This window comes from Miniopterus natalensis, chromosome 2, assembly GCF_054644295.1.
Source record: "Miniopterus natalensis isolate mMinNat1 chromosome 2, mMinNat1.hap1, whole genome shotgun sequence".
Taxonomy (NCBI): domain Eukaryota; kingdom Metazoa; phylum Chordata; class Mammalia; order Chiroptera; family Miniopteridae; genus Miniopterus; species Miniopterus natalensis.
In genome coordinates this window covers 169,804,848-169,823,241 of record NC_142082.1, presented here as the reverse complement: position 1 = coordinate 169,823,241, position 18,394 = coordinate 169,804,848, and positions in this window count along the sequence as shown.

Below are 18,394 nucleotides of genomic sequence, written 5' to 3'. Positions count from 1 at the left end.
AGTGTGAAGTGTGCATCTTATGTTAAAAGTTATACAGTATTTGTTGCTCCCAGAAAATGCTTTGCCTTTCTTGGACTCCAAACATTTGCTGATGCTTTTCCTTCTGTTTGGAACATCTCTTTTCTCCCTACCCTTACCTACAACCTATCCAGTTTTTAAGGATTCCCTCCTTCCTCTCGTGAAACCTGCTCTGATCCTACCAACCGAATGTAATATTTTGTTTGTTCATCGGTTCATTCAATAAATACATAGTGAAAGCTTGCTATGTGCCAGGCGTTGTTCTAGGCATCAAGGATTAAACTAATTCGGAAATTATAAAGGGGGAAGCAGGTGGACAAGGCAAACAGACATAGTCCTGCCTTCATGGAGCTTATATTTCACATGGGGAGACAGGTAAAAATCAAGTAAGTTAACAAATTAATACAAAATCATAAATTGTAATGAGTGCTGTGAAGAAAAACAACAACAAACAAGGAGCTGAGACAGAGGGCTGTAGTAGGGAGTGTCCTCTCTGATGGGTGGTCAGGGAAGGCCTCTACGAGGAGGTAGAAACATAGGCTGAGACCTGAAGGGAGAGGAGGGGTTGTGCACGCAGAGTGGGACGAGGACCATCCCGGGCACAGGGAACGGTGTGTGCAAAAGCCATCAGGTGGACCTGAGTCTGATATGGTGGAGAAACAGACCCTCCCTTCCTTTGAACCTCCAGAGGAGTTTATCTCTTCCTGTGGGGTTTACTCTAGTTGCCCTTGATCAGAGTTCTTGCTATTATCTTCTTAGTTTTGCTTCCATGCCTTATAATTAGTAAATTCTTGAGGGCAAGAATTGAGTCTAATTTATCTAAGTTTTCTTCTACAGTGCCTAGGGCAGCAGCCTGCACAGATTAGATGCTCAGTAAGTATATTTTGGATTCCATAAGACTACAAATTTGGACCATATTTACTTACTCCATTATGTAATCTTTAATTGAGCTACATGTTCAGCGAATACTTTTAGTTTTTACCAAGGGTTGTTATAACAGCCATATTAAATTCATTACAGTATTTGCTGTAAAACGGTACTGAAAAAACATTCTTCGATATATTATTCAATGTACCCTCTGTGAGTTCCTTTTGGAGCTCAGTGCTGGCAAAAATTCTACTCCTGAACTAGTTTGCTGCTTCCCTTCTAACTCAAGATTTATGTCACGGGTCATGCTCCACCTTACTGCTGTCAGGGCTAGAAAACTAAAAATCAATTTGACCATTTAACTCGAACAATTAGAGCAACATGTTTATCTCTGTGTTTACAATATCTGTGTTTTTCTTTTTCCAAAATTCTGACTTTTCTCTTGATAATGAGGACTATCACAATTTTCCAGGCAGTGTGCCAGGTGCTTTACATTTCTCATTTAACCTTGACAACAATTCTGAGTTTTATAGCGGAAAAGAAAGAAACAAAACTGAGGCTTAGAGTAATGTCAGATAGACAGCAAGTACTGAAGCCTGGATGGAACAGGCAGCCTGACTTTCCCACTATGCTGTATTTTAATATTTCATCATGTGGAGTGTTGTAAGTCTCTTAAAATAACTTCAGGAAAGGGAAGGAGAAAAGTCTATTCCTATGCTTACATGTGCTTACATTAAATTATTTGAATTGAATTAAAAAATCAAATACAGCAGATATTGTCCTTGCCAGTTTGGCTCAGTGGTTAGAGGGCCACCCCTCGGCCTGAAGGGTCTTGGGTTCGATTCTGGTCAAGTACATGTACCTGGGTTGCAGCTCCACCCCCAGGCCCAGCCGGAGCACGTGCAGGAGGCAACCAATCGATGTATCTCTCGCACATTGATGTTTCTCTCTCTCTCTCTCTTCCACTTTCTCTGAAAATCAATGGAAAAATATCCTTGAGTGAGAATTAAAAAAAAAATACAGCAGATATTGATAACCTATCTTATACACCATCATATTTGGTGGTAATACTGAAATATACCAAGAGGATGCTAACTCTTGAAACATTTTATATAGATGAATAGAAACTAAATGATGGAGCATTTTTATGCAGTTTTAATACACAATAAAATTTAAGAGGTAAAAAGTTGTATTTTATTTTATTTTTTTAAAGAATAATTTATTGATTTTTGGAGAGAGGAAGAGAGACATAGAGAGAAAGAGAAACATCAATGTGAGAGTGCAACATGGATCTGCTGCCTCCTGCACCCCCTACCCTGGCCTGGAAACTCAAGCACATGCCCTTGACCGGGAATTGAACCAGCAACCTCCTGGTACATGGGATGACACCCAACCAACTGAGCCACAGTGGCCAGGGCAACCTTTTCATTTTTAATTTTCATCACAATATGAGTGTGAATAAAGAATCCCTTAAACTGTCAAGTTCAAAATGTGGCCCAACACACTGCAGTAAATTTCAAAGAGTCATCAGCTGCATTGCAGTAAAATTCCTTAGATAATATTTGCCACATTTTAATATAAAACTTGTTCCCAATAGGGAATTGGATCATGGGTTTCTGGCTCTTTCAGACACTCCAGTTGAACTCATCAGGAGGATTTCATATTGCTTAACACTTAAATAAGTGCATCCTCTGTCAGCCAAAATTGCTTTTGCATTTTTGGGGAAATTACTTATAGAGAGAAGGGAATTATTAGAGTTTATTCCTAAGGCAAATGCTATCTTTTAGGGCAGTGTTCAAGGCTATCTTTTTTTATCCACTCATGTCAAGGGCTTATATGAGCACTAGTAAGAAAACAGGGCTATTACTGTACTGAGAACTGAAAAAATTGCCAGCAAAATATATCTCCCTTCACCAAAGCCACAGAGGCAAGAAAGCTAAAAGCTAAGTAGAAGAACCTGTTTGGGGAACAAACAAGGCCACAGAAGGAAATCCTCCCAGGGTTTTCGAGCTCATTTAGTGAGAGCAATAGCTTTTTATTCTCAGGAAGAAAGCTGTTTCCCCAGAAAAAAAGCCTGCAGAGTCACCTTGCCGAGCCAACATACAATGGGAAAATGGCAAAAAAATAAATGGATTATTGAAGAATAATTCAGGAGGAAGGTAAAAATATCCGCACATCTACAGCATATGGTGTTTTGCTTATCTGTTCCTAAGATTACCTCGTACTATTATTGGGGGCTTGGGGAGAGGGGAAGAATTAACAAGAAAATATAGTTCTCTCTTTCATTTTGAAAGGGATTCATAGAAGAAGCACAAATTAATTGCAGTCTATTATCAAAGTGGTCAGGCTTTAAATGGACACATTTTAGCATGGCCAAGGGCAGTGGAAAAAATATGCTTTCTAAAGATATGAAAATGATGGCATTGCAATGGTGGCCCAAAAGCCCAAGAGACATAAGGGACCGAAAGATGTGCCTGAGTCAGCGCCACTAAGGGCTGCACAGTTCAGGCACATGCTTGTCCCAAGGCTGGCCATGCAGGAACTGCCAGGCGGTTCTGCCCGTTGTCAGACTTGATGTTGTTCATGGGATGGGGGTGGGGGCAGTTAACCATCAGTTTTGTCTAAATATTTCTCCTGCAGCATGCTTTCAACAAGTTGCTTGGGCATGATAGTCTGCCAGCTCGATTTGGTGAGTCTTTCAAAACCTCATTCATTATTTTATCAGTCAACTGACATTTGTTGGGTGCCCACTAACTGCCAGACTCTGTGCCAGACTGGGAGGCTGTAAGGGTGAGTAAAAGAAGGGATTCTGAGAAGCAGATGGTGTGATCAGGTCTCAGAAAAACTGTTCCACGCTGCTCCGACGCCCAAGAGCTTGTTTGACGTGAAAGACAGTCATTCGTTTGTAATGGAAATTTTTAAGGACCTGAATTGTGAACTGGGATTCCACTCCTGATAGACACTCGCTGTGGAGCCTAAGTCACCGATGAGAAGACTCTTTGGGAGTCAGATTCAGAGCAAAGGGAGCCGGATTTGTTTGTATCATGGTACCTTCCCCAAAGATACTTTTATTCATTTCCCTTTAAATTAACCCTCCCTCCTACAAATATCTGATATTTACCCTTCAGCTAAGACTTCTGCTCACTCTGCTTATAATTATTTTCTCACCCAGATCTCCGATTCCTTCGCATTTGTGTAGTAATTAAGAACACAGTCTTTGGAGTTAAGGAGACCTGGGTTTGAATTTTGACTCAGCCAATAGCTATGTGACAAGTTGGTTGTCCTTTCTGAGTTTCAAATTCCTCATGCATAAAATGAGGGCAATAGCAGTACCTGTCTTACAGGATTATTATGAAAATCAAATGAGATACTACATGTAAAACAGCTAGCCCAATTAGTTACAACTAACACAACTATTATTCTGAAAGTATATGCTCTCATAGCCAAGTGGCATATACTCTTCTTGACTTGCGCAAGTCTCATTTTTTCCAATATTCTGTTTCATTTTAATACGTAATTTATATTCTAAAAATAACAAAGCATTATGAAAAAATTCAAAATTGCAAGGAAAGATGCACTACCTCTTACTTTTGCCCTCCTAACCCAACCATTAAAAATTAAAATTATTGCCCTGGCCAGTGTGGCTCAGTTGGTTGGAGTGTCGTTCTGTACACCAAAAGGTGACGGGTTTGATTCCTGATCTGGGCACATACCCAGGTTTCGGGTTCAATCCCTGGTTGGTGTGTGGGAGAGAACTGCTTGATGTTTCTCTCTCTCTTTCTCTCTCTCCCTCCCCTCTCTTCTTCTCTCTAAAAAATCAATTTAAAAAATTAAAATTATTCCTAATATTATATTTACAGATATCTGCTTGTAGTGGATCTAGCTGAAGTTGAAAAAAAAAAAAGTGCTTCAAAGCATGGCATCCTTGGCTCGATATGCTGTGCCCTGTTGTTATGAGGCGTGAAAGCCAGATTGCTTTCTGTGCACCGTGACTGGCTATGGCAGCTGGCAGGTACAGAGCTGAAGAAACACCTTTCTGCCTCTCTACCCTGAAAATACACAAAAAAAGGAGGTGGTTTGGTTGCTGTTATTTGTTTTGTTTTATTTTGTTTTGTTTGGAGAAGAAAACAATTTGGAAGGGCTAGAATTTTCCAAAAGCTTACATTTGCCCCACACTTCTTGTCTGAAGGCTTCTGATTGCATTGCTGGGCAAAAGAAGTCACACATGAGCCTTGCGCCTTTCAGTGATCAAGTTAAATCAAGACTTGGCACAATGGGATAATATGGAGGCAGCGCCTTTGCCAAATGACATCCTCTGCTCTGGATTTACTGACATTTCATCTGTTGTTTTGAATTGGAACATGGAGGAATTTGCAATTATGCTGTTTTCTTCAGGAAAAGAAAAATGCCAGTCATTTTCTGATGTTTGTCTGCCAAATATGTGTTGAAATATTTTTAAAGAATTTTACTTTAGGAGCCCCTTATGGAAACCTCAAAGGCCCTGAATTCCTTAAAAATGGTAAAGAGTTACTTCTTCAAGGAAGAACTCCTATTGTAAATAAAATTTTGGAACTACGGTGCACATGCCGTGTTTGGCAACAGATCTGGTTTTTCTGCTTTGATGAAGAAAGGCAGCCATGAGTCACGGCTTTCTAAATCACCTCTCATAGGCACCAAAGCCCTCGCCAATAGTCCCCAAGAAGTTTTGCCTATTGCTGCAGAAGTCATCAATTTCTCCAGGCTCAGGGCTTTGACTCACTGGGGTTTAAAAACATTTTTGTCCAGAAACGGAAGCAGGATATGAAGTTATTCATTAGATTTCACTCCTAAAGAGTTATTTGCGTTTTGATTTATTTGATCACGTGTATAAGGTAAGGCTTTTTTTCAGCCTAAGATCCTGAGGGCACCATGTCGAAAGCTAACCAAAACACACACACACACAAACTCTCTCTCTCAATCTCTCTCTCTCTCTCTCTCTCTCTCTCTCTCTCTCACACACACACACACACACGCCACTGTGCGAAAAAAAGATTGGAAACAGACAAATATGAACATCCCTACCCGTGCTAGAAAAGATTGTCCTGACTCTATTCAAGAGGGCAGAAATCTATAGACACCTGCAAACACTGCAGAACTTCTCCAAAGGTTAGTTATACTCATTTGACTTTAAAATTGAAACGTGGATTTTAACCATTTTCTTGTTGACATATACAACATTGATGAAGTGGACTTTGCAAAGTTAGTGGACCCACAGAGGAAATGATGCAACTGTATCAGCTTGAAGAGTTCTAGAGAAATCCAGTATATCTTGACATAAGCCTATGCATTTGCTACAAACCACTTCGTTAACTGGGGGCTCCTTTCACTTGTTGCTCTCAAAATTAAAAGTCAAAACTGATAGAATTACACAAATGACATTGTGATGTAAAGACTAATCCATAATCTCTTCCAGTCAAATGATAGCAGCCTTCTCACTTAAATTTGCTTTGAGGAAGAATTTTAATTTTGTCCTTTATTTGCACACTTTGGATTTATTTCGAATTACTCCATTTATGTGAATAAACAAGAAGGAAAATTTGGTAATTTTTTCTGTGTGAAGGAAATAAATTTCTAATGCAATAAAACAGAATATGTGCCCCAAATTGAGGGAACACTTATATGCATTTTTTTAAAGAAAATAATGCTTTTCTTTCATTAGATAAAAAAAGGGGGATGACTGCCCACCCCAAAATAAAACCAATTAAGAACCATGGATCTAATACAGCCACTTCATTTTACAGTGAATTAGTGGAGACTCTGGAACATGAACTAATTGCCCAGTCACACAGTGTTAGAACTGGACTCTAAGCCCAGCTCTCCTGTGTCTAAGGCCACTATACTACGTTGCCGTTACATGTCCTCAGTGGGACATCACACGGTTACGTAAGAAGTTCTTTGGAACCAAAATAAAACCAAACAAAGCCAACCAACCAAAAATACTGTCAATATTGCACACCTGGAACCAATATAACTAAATATAATACTGTATACCAACTACACTTTTAAAACATGTGAAAATGAAAGCTTTTGTTTCAAAAACATGTTATCATCAGATTTCCCCAACCTTGACTTCCTACCTGTCTAGACCTGCATTGATTGCCAGCCGCTTGGAAAATCCATCCGCCACCTACCCCATCTTGTTCCTGCCTGTTTTTCTTCTTTAATAACAGGTGTCCTGGTTTTAAATCCACTAGCCGACTTAAGCATCTTAAATAACCAACACCGGCCTTCAGCTGGGTGTGTCTCTATTTTCTAAACCCAAACCATAGCTTTTCCTGCTGTGTTGCTTTGCCGTTGTCTGGACTCCTCTGTACACAGCACTGTCTTAGTCCGTTTGGGCTGCTCTAACAGACTACCATAGGTTGGGTGGCTTTTAAACCACACTTCTTTCTTTCTTTTTGTAATCTTCGCTCAAGGATATTTTTTCCATTGCTTTTCAGATAGAGTGGAAGGGAGAGAGAAACATCAGTGTGAAAGAGACACGCCGACTGGTTGCCTCCTGCACTGGCCCTGACCAGGGCTGGGGATCAAGCCTGCAACCGAGGTACGTGCCCTTGGTGGGACCCTTCAGTCCTCGGCCAACACTCTAACCACCGAGCTAAACTGGCTAGGGCTAAACCACACTTATTTTTCACAGTTCTGGTGGTTGGCAAGTTCAAGATCAAGGCACTGACAGATTCCGTGTCTGGTGAGAGCCCACTTCCTGGCTCACAGCCAGCCATCGTTTCACTGTCCTCACAAGGCAGGAAGGATGAGGGTCTCTTTTATAGTCATTAATTCCATTCATGAGAACTCCACTCTCATGACCTAGTCACTTACCCAAGGTCCCACCTCCTATTACTATCAGACTGGGGGGAGGGTGTGTGTTAGGATTTAACATATGAATTTTAGGGGGACATAAACACTCTGTCCATAGAAAATTGCTTATTCTAGAGTTTAGTGAGGTATGTAGTGAGTGTCTTATGGCCATATGCTATCATGGACCCTTAGCTTCAAAAAAGAAAAAAAAATGAAAAAGCTAACTTAAAGCCATTTTATTTTCAAGTATATGAAAGTCATATATTTTTCACATTTAATTCAGTATGTCTTTTTTATAATATGAATTATTTTGAGTTCAAGAATTTTTCTTAAATTGCTCATCAAAATTACAAAACAGAGTTGAAAATTTGATTCTTAGCCTATAGTTCCAGTCTACCATTTGGAAGATAGGGTAGGCCATTTAAATGAACTCTGCTTCTAGTATAGGAACAATAAAAAATAATAATATTAGCTATCAGTTTCAAATATGGTACTGGGAGCCATATCGCCTCTAGGCCTTACAATCACTCCCCAAAGTAGATAGTATTATCCCAATCTATATAAGGTGAGACAAAAGTAGGTTTGCCACTTATTAATAATATTATATGGTACCTGGAATAAAGATTTTTAAAAAAATTCATATCAAGCCCAATATTTATACACAACTTCTCTTTTATCACTAAAAATGAGTGTAGTTTAAAGGTAGTTCAAGAAAAAAAATGTGTGCTTCCTGCCAGAACCCAAGGGCCTTTGTTGGCCCGCAGTCCAACTTCCCCTCTCGGCAAGCAGTGGGTGAAACCCTTTAAGCTGGCACAGCAGTGGGTGAGACCAAGGCAGGGGACTTGAGAGGAAGGCGGCAGGATCCAGGGCAAGGGAGGCCGAAGCAGCAGCAGCTTACGCAGACTCACCTGCCTGGAAACATGCGGGCTCCGGCAGCGGAGAGTCCCTAACACACATGGCAGCTGCCTGGTCAGTAAGGCAGCGAGGAACCCCCTCCCTGCAGTGACCCAGGCATACTTCGGGGAACACTGTGCAGAGAGGTGGGAGGCCCATGCAACATGGTGACAGAGTGTTAGGTAGCCAATAAATAGGGTAATCCTAAGGACAACAGGGACAAGTGTTTATCATGACCACAAATGAAGATCATGGCACAAAATTACCTATACGCTATTAAAACATATGAATATGAAATAAAGGCTAGAAAGAAATACTTGAAAATGATAAAAGGCACAGTCTGGAGTTGAAGAGAGTTATGTGATTTCCTTTATTTCATTTCTAAACCTTTTTGTAATATGGTTATATTATAATTTTTAAAGAGTATTTACCAAAAAAGTTAATGGATGAAGAGAACATCTCATTAACATTTTTCTATTCTGTAAGCAAAATAGAAAGTTCTTAAAAATGCTAATAATTGTTTCTTCTGTTCTTCCTCTGTCATCTTTCCAAAGTCTGTCTTCAGGCTCCTTCTCATTCCAATTCCTTCTTTGTTTTGTGCTCGCTACAGCTACATGTATGCTAAAATTGAATAAAACTGCCTAGCCAGCGTGGCTCAGCGGTTGAGGGTTGACCAATGATCTAGGAAATCGAAGTTCGATTCCCAGTCAGGGCACATGCCCAGGTTGCGGGCTCGATCCCCAGCAGGAGATGTGCAGGAGGCAGCCGATCAATGACTCTCTCATCATTGATGTTTCTCTCTCTCTCTCCCTCTCCCTTCCTCTCTCTGAAATCGATGAAAAGATATTTTAAAAATAAATAAAAAAAAAATAAAATTGGAGAAAAATTGATCACTCCCCCCTCAGGCTCAGTTATGACATAATTCGAGCCTGTTGTGCTTTGCTGGCTTGGTTGTCACTTACGTGTCTAAATCTGCGTTGGAAGTACATGACTTGCAAAAAAAAAGCTGAGACATCAACTTGTAAGACAGTAGAAGGCATGAATCAGATACAAAAGGATGGAAAGTGTTTCTTAGGTGAAGAAATAAAAAAACTGAGATGCCAAACTTGGGGAGTGAGATTGTTTTAGATGGGAAAACTGGAAACTCGATTCTAGGAAAAGAAACAGATTACTTCACATTTAATGGGCTTATAATTTAAACAAAAACTAAATTTATTTCTGAAGATTATTTAAAAATAAATGTGTTAAGGATTTACAGCATATCTATTGTGAAATAGAATGTTTAACCTTTCAAATAAAAGTTTAGTACTCCTCTCAGCCTTGCCAAGCATAAACACTAGACCCAAATTTCATGTGACTCTATAGTTATAACTATGTCATTAATTCTTTAAAAACAAGGGCCTGGTCAGTAACTAAATAACTAATTAAAATTTTTAGTTTTCAAAATATTGCCAGGCAGCCAAGATTCATGAAGAATGGGATGGCCCATTCACAATTTGGCCAAAAAACTAGAGGCTATTTCAAAATGTCCTGATTTCTTTTTCTTTGTTATTATTATCTGTTTATCAAATGACTCACCTAAAGAGAGACACCTGCCTTTCATCTCTATACATAATAGATTCACTGTTTTTAAAGACTGGATTACTATTAATAACTGAATTACTATTAATAAACAATTGACATTTGAAATAAATATATCAAAATTTATAGGAGTAAAGGTAGCCTGCTTACCTTGCAAATTCTGCCAAATATGTTCCTTGTGGCTTGGGATTATCACTTAAGGTATTTCTGTATTCTCTACAGCATTCAATGCTAGACTCCTAATCAGTCACCAATAAGTACTTGTTGACTTGTCTTATGTAAGCAGTCTAACCTGCCTCGATTTTCTATTCCTTCCACTTCTCCCAGCTGGAAGTCCTTCTCTTCCCCTGGCAGCATATTCAAACTTTTATTTTATGTCCTTAGTTCTTTCTGAGTTATGGCCAGGCCTTCTTCTCCTCTGATAGACACTAGACCCTTTGAGGGCAAAGACGTTGCCTGTTATCTTTCTGTTCCTTACAATGCCTGGTACATTATAGACACCAAACATATTAGTTGAAGGAATACTTTAATGAAATGGTAGTTGAAAAGTAAATACAAGAGTTGGAAGGCTTCTAGCTCCCAATCCTAAAACTGCTTGAGTATCTCTGATAAAATAAGTTGAGGTTTATGGTTGAACTTGTGAATACAAGGTAGAGAAAGTAGATAACTAAGAATCTGGCCCTGCTGGTGTGGCTAAGCAGATGAACATCAACCTACAAGCCAGGCGATTGCAGTTCAATTCCCAGTCAGGGCACATGCCCGGGTTGCTGGCTCAATCCCCAGTAGGGGTGTGTGCAGGAGGCAGCTGACCAATGACTCTCATCATTTATGTTTCTCTCTCACTCTCTCTCTCCCTTCCTCACTCTGAAGTCAATAAAGACATATTTTTAAAAAAAAGAATTTGTACTCATGTGTTTTGTTCCCCTTACAGAGGGAGGAAGGGAGAGAGAGTGAGAAAAACATTGATCTGTTGCCCCGCATACTTGCCCCAGCTGGGGATTGAACCACAACTTGGGTATGCGCCCTGACCAGGAATCAAACCCATGACCTTTCATTGTACCCGATGATGTTCCAACCAACTGAGCCATACCAGCCAGGATTATAAGAAACTCTTTACAGATCATGCAGTATATGTGTTTTATTCCAAATAGTTACTACTGACCCTTTACATTCTGACTGTTCAGGAATACTTATAATGAAATACACTAGTTATAAACATCTAATTTTTTTCTAAATGGGGCTGCTAATCAGCCAGCAAAAATGTTTATTTTTCTCCCTTCTAAATGTTGTAGTTCTGCTCCTTGAAGACAGATTATTTCTCTGGAGCATTATAAACTTAGATCTCTGCCTTCTTGGATGCATTATCACCAGAGTATTTTTCCATGACTTTTATAGTCATGGTGTGCTGGAGTGGAAGGAAGAACACTAACGTTTATTCATTGCCTGCTAAGTGCCAAATATTGTTAGGCACCTTCATATTTGGTGTCCCATTGAGCCTTCATGAAAGACCCCATGCCGATTTTATGTATGAAGAGACTAAAGCTCAGGAACATTAATATTTCCCATTGTCTTACAACAAATAGTGGGGCTAAGATTCAAATCTAGGTTTATTTTACTTCAAATTCTATATTCTTTCTATTGCATCATGCTAAAATTTTTGTGAACGTTTAGGCAAAATAAAAGAGGGTTGCAATATTTTACTCCATTTTGGCTAACAGTGAATAGAAGGTAGCGAAGGAGTAAAGCACAGAGAGATACCTACAACCGTAAAAATTGATTTTAAATGATTTGAATTATCCAAACATGTGAAATAGCTTTTTAAAACAGACAATGCTACTAAAAAGTTTATTATTGGGAGAAAATTATCTTTTAACCAACAAAAATAGCATTTGTAAAATGTCTTTGTATTTCTAGGTATAAAAGAGGTGATACTGAAATATTTAGCACTTCTGATGCCTTCCTATCAAACTAGAATTTGAGGATAGGTCATTGTTATGAGCTCTGGAAAGCAATTCTGACTGTGACCTACCTACTGGCTTTGAGTTTCAGGGTGCCCCAAGAAAAACGATGTTGAGCCCAATACCAAGCTTCTCCCTCCCTAGAGGGAGAGCACATTGAATTGCACAGATCATCTTCATATCAGGAGTATAAAAATAGGAGATATTTATATTCAGTAAATATATGAAATGAACAATATTTCCAACCTTTTGGACTATTTTCACGTTGAGGAGATGGAGGGATAAGAGAGCTGACATCTATTGAGTACTACAATCTGCTTAAAAAGGATGTTCTAATTTACCAGGTCAATATTTTGTGTAGGGTCAAGTAGGTTTCAGGCAGAGCTCACTCGCTATTGCCCACCTATACTCTTTTTCACCATGGAGAGAAATATGTCAAGAAAAATGTGATCTTATTTGTAGCTTTTATTAACCTGTTCTTTGAGCCGGTGGCTAGAAACTACCTGTGGGTTAAGTGGTGTGACTTCTATATAGATATACTTACAGAGAGCCTGCATTTATAATACGGCTGGAAAATTCAGACTTGTGCAGATAGATCACAAAATGGTTTCAAATGCCATTAAATAGGATAGTGTTTTGTATCACCTTCTCCCCCGCTCACACACACGCACACACACAATTATTTAGGTATGATTAACAGACAATAAATCGCACATATATTAAGTGTCTAATTTGATGTTTCTACGTATGTATACACCCATAAAACCATCACCACAATAAAGGAAGAAACATATTTATCATTCCCACAAAGTGTCCTCATGCTTTCTTAAATCCTTCCTTTCCCCCGACCCAAGCAACCATTGATCTGCTTTTTGTCACTATCAGTTTGTGTTTCCTGTAATTTTACAAAACACGGAGCGATGCAGTGGGTGTGCCCTTTTTTGATCTGGCTTCTTTCACTCAGTATGCTATTTTTGGAGTCATCTATGTTGATGCACATGGCTGTAATTCACCCCTTTTTATGGCTGAGCAGTCTCTCATGCTGAATATACCACCGTTTGCTTATCCATTTATTCATTTGCTCCCCTTCTTGGTTCACTTTGCCCTCCTTATCAAAATTACTTTCCTTGGTTTGAAATTTTTCGTTATACACTTGGCATTTACCCAAGTTTAGTGCACATGTGATCCAGATGAAGCAAACTCTACCCAGGCTTCAAGGGTAGAGCAAATGTGGCCATTCAACTGCTTCGGCGACAGTGACAGCTCATGGATTCAAGCTGGGCTGAGAGCTAGTGTTTGTGCTGCTGAAGATGTTGCTCCCTCTTTTCCGTAAGACTTGAACCAGAAAGTACAGAGCTACAGATATTGCAGCTACCTTTTCACCCAAGGGGCAGACGAGCCAAGGCTGCCAAAGGCAGAATCGAAAGGAGAGAAATCAGGTCCTAATGACATCTTGAGGGCTGTTGGATAAGATGTCCCTGAAGCCTGGGCTACCCTTGGTCTTGGAATTTGTGTAAACAACAAAGTCTCTTTTTGTATAAGTTGTTAGAGTTGCTGTTTATGTCATTTTCAAAAGAAAAAGTTGTGATACAGGTACTTTATATTCATTATCTCATTTAATCCTTACAACCTGGCAGGTATGGTATATCCTAATTTTACATATGGGGAAACCCTTAGTTAAATAACCTACCAAAGTCTCACAGTGACAAAGCTATAACACCCACCCAACCCAAAGGACTGCAAAACTCGGTTCCCAGTGCGGCTTTCAGGCTAGCCCCCTGACCTGCTCAGCTTTGTGTGTTTCTACACTTTCTTTTTTATCACCTGACGTTTAATACTATTAACATTTGTGGCTTCCTTATTTGCAGAAATAAAATTACATTTACAGGGCTTAATTTTTCTCCTCCTCTGCCCCTGCTTTTTACCTTTCTTCTTATCTTTTTTCTTTCCCTCATTTTAACAATGTTTCCATTTTTCCAAAGTTAAATACCAAATATTTGCTCTAGTCTTTCCTTCACAGGTCTTATCCACTCGAAAATGATCTCAGAGTGATGTTGGTTTGGGCAAGGCCAAGTTAGTTTACTGAAAAAAATATTGCCCTTCTGAACTGATAGCTAATGGCTAGAAGGATTACGTCTACAACTGATAAATTTCCCTAAAAACAAATCACTGGGCCAGATTTCAAAGATGACAAAACCAGAAGGACACTGCTGCTCCCTCCCTCCTCACATTCTTTAGAAGGGTGAAGAGTCCAATGATCATTTCAACAAGCCCCTGGGAAACAACTAATTGCCACATCACCCTGCTTAAGATGTTCAGGGTGAAAAACTATGACTGCCCTAGCTCCCACTTTTCAACACAATTGTCTTGAAAAAGGAGGAATCTGTTAAATCTGAAAGGTGGCTTCACGTTGTGTTTCATTTTTCAGGAAGTTCAAATAAGCTTTAAATGTATTTTATTTGATTAAGAGCCCACCTCTGCTTTTTTTTCTTTTTTTTTTTTTTCCGTAGACAGAACATCAATCTAGTTAAAAGCAGTTAATATCACAAGGTTTAAAAAGAAAAATGACTTAATTCCTTCTTAGTGTCTTAATAGAACCTTGTGTGGAGCCTTCCTGGAAGCTAGGAGACTAACACTCCTTAAGCACTTTGTCAGCAACTAGAGAACAACTTTATTTTACAATGAAATGTTTGAAAATTATATCGTCATTAATTGTCAAGACTGAGTTTGATTCCTGGATTCTTGTCTTTTTTAAGGACATATGACATCACTTTCCTCAAACGTTCTTACAATGCTCCCTGGACTGTACCAAATATCTCGGATGTTATCAAGCCTTGACAATTAAATCCAGGACTGCAAATTTGAAATTTTACAGGTAGACAGGGAAGAAATTTCCCACCCCAAATTTGTAACTGGTATGTCTTTGGAAATATTGATTTTAACTAGATCTGGCTTTGTAAAACCTCTATAGTTAATCTCTACAGGTGTTATGTTTTTAAAGCGATGGGCTACAACCAACTCATTTTAAAGCAATGGGCTACAACCATATCATGCAATGGTATAAAGCTGTTTTGCAAATGTTGGAATGGTACAAAATATTTATAAAAAAATAAATGTTAGGGCGAGGCTAGCTGTTTTGTTTTTAAGGAAAGTTAAAAAAATCCTTTGACAATTCTCTTTTTCTTACCTATACAGGCATACCTCGTTTTACTGCACTTCACTTCATTGCACTCCACAGGTGTTATGTTTTTTACAAATGGAAGGCAAGATCCTCCACCAGCAAAAAGATTACAACTCACTTTATTGCTATACTCACTTTCTTAAAATGGTCTGGAACCGAACATGCAATATCTCCAAGATAGGCCTGCAGTGTCATTTTTACCAAATGTAAAATTATATTGTGCAAGTGATAGTAGGGGAAAGACAGTTGATTGCTTCCGTCAGTTTGATTTGTTTCACTCTTGTTGCAAAAAGAAAAATTATATTAAAAAAAGATTTATTATATGGTTCTGCCTAGCAAAAAGGGGAAAAAGCCAGACAAAAAGTTTTTCCCAATTTGGTAAGTTAACTAATTTCTTTGAGAATTTTTTACAATTATTAAAAACTGGAAATGGTCCAGAAATTCAAACATATGGAAAATTGTTTTGTAAATCAATAAAGGTATGTATTGATGCTGTGTAGGGGCAGTGGTTCTTAAATTTTATTGTGCAACAGAATTCTAAAGGACTTGTTAGAACAGTTTGCTAGGCTCCAGTCCAGAGTTTCTGATTCAGTTCATCTAGGGTGGGTCCTGAGAATTTTCATTTCCTAGAAATTCCCAGGTGATATTGCTGCTGCTGGTTCAGGGGCATTTGTTTGAGAACCAGATTTAGAGAACTAAAAACCAGCTTAAATGTCTCTTTTCTATATCTTATCCAGATGTTTCACATTTGTTTCCTAAGCTATGTCACTCTCAAAGTGTGAATCACAGCAAAGACTTTCTGGCTTCATTATCTTCTGCTCTCTCTGTCTAAAGTTCAGTGACCTTCAAATTCTCCCCTTCAAGGGCCCCCTTTCCCAAGGCTAAGGAGCTAAGTGCCTATTGCTCTCAGGGAGCAGTTTCCTAAACTGTGCTCATCAGCACACGTGGGTCTTAATATTTTCATATATGTCCTATGATAAAGCTATTGTATGGTCAAAACATTTTGGGATACACTGGTTTAACAGGAAAAAAATTATATTTATAAAAACTTTTTAATATTATATTCTTACAAAAATATTTTTATACTGTAAAAAATTTTAATCTCAGAACTTCTCAGCTTTTAATATGTAAATGTGCATTGTGAATTTTCAAAAGGAAGATAAACTATAGGGTGTTTCCCATGTGGATTTGATCTTGGAATTCTTTCTCAACCCCTCTTCCTCACCAAGTGCCAGGGAATATCTATTAAGCACAGTTTGGGAAATGCTGTAAGTAATTTTATAATTTAACTTTATTTTACAATGTTTTTAAAAATCTATATTACAGCCTAGGAAAGAGCCCAACTAACATGCCAAAAACATGATGTATAAATTTTAAATCAATCTACAAAAGTAACTAAATAAATGCATTCACCCATTATTTTGATTGTGACTTTTAAGTTATCTTATTAATTCTCTAAGTGATTTACATGTTTATTGCCTGTTTCTACCACTAGAAAGCAGTCCCCCTGTCTGTCTTATTCACTTCTATATCTACAGTGCCTAGAACAGTGCTTAGCACACCATGTGCAGTCAGTAAATATTTTTTGATGGAAAGGACAGATCAATAAAGCAACCACCTTAGTTCTAATTATGGAATCTTTATTATAGTAATAAAGATACAGCAAGAGGAAACAGTGCTCCTTTACAGCTTTAGGTAAGGCAATCAACAATCTTGATCTCTAACGGAGTAATTCCAATCTAACGGCATGTACGGGGAAATACTGATGTGAAACTAAGGATGCCGATTTGTAGCCTCACTTTTATTATGACTTTTAATATTTACTAAGGGATCAAAAAAAGGGCATACAATTATTTTTTTAAATAAGGAAAGTATGTGAAAAGTACTTGTCATACAAGTAGGCCTTAAATAAATATCAATTTTTCTATCTAATTTTATCTATTTATAAATATATCTTTATTGACTTCAGAGAAGAAGGGAGAGGGAGAGAGATAGAAACGTCAATAATGGGAGAGTCATTGATCGGCTGCCTGCTGCACGCCCCCCACTGGGGATGGAACCTGCAACCCAGGCATGTGCCCCGACCAGGAATCGAGCCCCCATCTCCTGAATCCTCCGCGGATGCTCAACCGTGAGCCACGCCCCACCGGGCTCCACCTACTTTTAAAATACCTCTCAAAAGGATGCTGCTTCTTGCTATATTATAAAGTTCTTTGACTTAGACAAATCTAAAAAGCATCATTAACAGTGCTTTCAATACATAAATTTTAAAAAGCACACTTGTTCTAAAGGAAAGCTTGTGTTAGGTTTGCATTCTGGTATGATACGCAAGTGTGAAATATGCGTAGAGCATAAATGTTGCTGATTTATGGATCCTGGTAATTTTAGACGCATGGAAGAAGTCCAGCTGAAAAATGTATAATTGTTGGATAGGGCAGCCGATACATTTAACTTTGCCCAACAAAATAGAAGAAAGAAGTCAGCGGGCATTATTTTTAGGGGGAAAGGATCCACCTGGGAATCCCAGAAGGGAATTGTCTGGTCTTTAAAACATACCGTGATTTGAAATTGCGTTAACAATCAATTAAGCCTATTTCCTGGTTTGACAGTGGCAGAGCATTTATATCTCACGGCACCAGGCCTTGTGTGCGGGTAAACTTTCCCTTCTCGCTCAGGATGTGCACATCCAGCCCCGTTCTCTCCAGCCTCCTCCTCGCCTCCCTCTGGGCGCCGATGCTCCTTCTTCCTCGAGACGTTTCCATCCTAGGAGCGGAACAAAGTGGGTCAGCGTTACTGCAGTTTGTCTTCACTTTCCCTCCGCTGTTCATCGCTGAACTCGCTCTCAGCCTCTCGAAAAGAAGAAAGTAAAAACATTTACGGAAACTGGGCCAACGTCTCCCAGGCCCTCCTTCAAGAAAACAAAACCCAACCGAACCGCGGCCGTGGCTCCTCTGCCCTCCCAGCACCTTGTATTTCCTTTCTCATAAAGCTCAGGTTTTCATCATAATTGCTTATCGGATAGCTTTCATCCCAGCTACACCCTCAGTCCCCTGAGGAC